This window comes from Marmota marmota, unplaced genomic scaffold (assembly GCF_001458135.2).
Source record: "Marmota marmota marmota unplaced genomic scaffold, marMar, whole genome shotgun sequence".
NCBI lineage: Eukaryota > Metazoa > Chordata > Mammalia > Rodentia > Sciuridae > Marmota > Marmota marmota.
Genome location: NW_025999943.1, coordinates 11,108,511 through 11,109,901, shown reverse-complemented (window position 1 = coordinate 11,109,901; position 1,391 = coordinate 11,108,511).

Here is a 1,391-nt window from a genome sequence, read left to right as displayed (position 1 = left end):
TGGGGGGAGGAATCCCGAAGATTATTGTAGAGTCAAGAGTACTACTAAATGAATAACAAAGATAAGTATATGGCCCAGATTGGTCTCACCCTGAAGGAATTATTACTAAAGACTGCTTGTCATCTTTAAGGGAGAGAATATGGGTACCCTTTACATGAAATTCAGTGTTCCTTGCTAAAGCACTCTGAACCCAGAAACACCTGGATTATCATCAGAATAAAGTCCTCACTGGCTGAAGATCTGCTGGTCCTCTCTAGGAATTAAACCAGAAACAATGCAACTCCTAGAAAAAAAAATGTATGGCCAACATATAGGCACAGGCAATGACTTTCTCAATAGGACCTCTAAAGCTCAGGAAATAATGCCAAGAATAAATGGGATGACATCGAATTAAAAAAGTTTCTGCACAGCAAAGGAAACAAGAATGTGAAGAGAGAATCTACAGAATCAGAAAATCTTTGCTATGCACTCTTCTAACGAAGGATTAATATGTGGAATATGTAAAGAACAAAGATAACACCAAAAAAAATTAAGAGATGGACAAATGAACTAAACAGATACATCTCAAGAAAAATACAAATGGTCAACAAATACATGCAAAAGAAAAGTTTTAAGATGATTAGTAAATCAAAGTTACACTGAGATTTCATCTCACTACAGTTAGAATGGCAGCCATAAAGAGTATGAACAATAATAAATGCTGGAAAGAATGTGGAGAAAAGAAGTCCCACACTATTTTGGGGAGTGTAAATTTGTACAACCCTTGTGCAAATCAGTATGGTGGTTCCTTAAAAGATTAGGAGTGGAACCACCATATGACCCAGCTATACCACTACTTGGTATTTATCCTAAAGAATTAAAGTCATCGTATTATGGTGATACAGACATACCCATATTTATAGCAGCACAATTTACAACAGCGAAACTATGGAACCAGCCTAGATGTCTATCAATGGATGAGTGGATAAAGAAAATGTGGTACATTGGGGGCTGGGGTTGTGGCTCAGTGGTAGAGTGCTTGCCTCATACATGGGAGGCACTGAGTTTGATCCTCAGCACCACATAAAAATAAATAAAGATTTTTTTAAAAAGAAAGAAAACATATAAATCTTAAAATAATAAAACAAATCAAAACAAAACTACACTGAGATTCCATATCACTCTAGTCAGAATGGCAATTATCAATAATACAAGTATCGGGCTGGGATTGTGGTTCAGAGGTAGAGCGCTCGCCTAGCACGGGCAGGACCTGGATTCGATTCTTAGCACCACATAAAAACAAAGGCATTGTGTTGTGTCCATCTACAAGAAAAAAATTATACACACACACACACACACACACACACGCATACACACACACACCATATATTCTCTCGCTCTTAAAAAAAAAA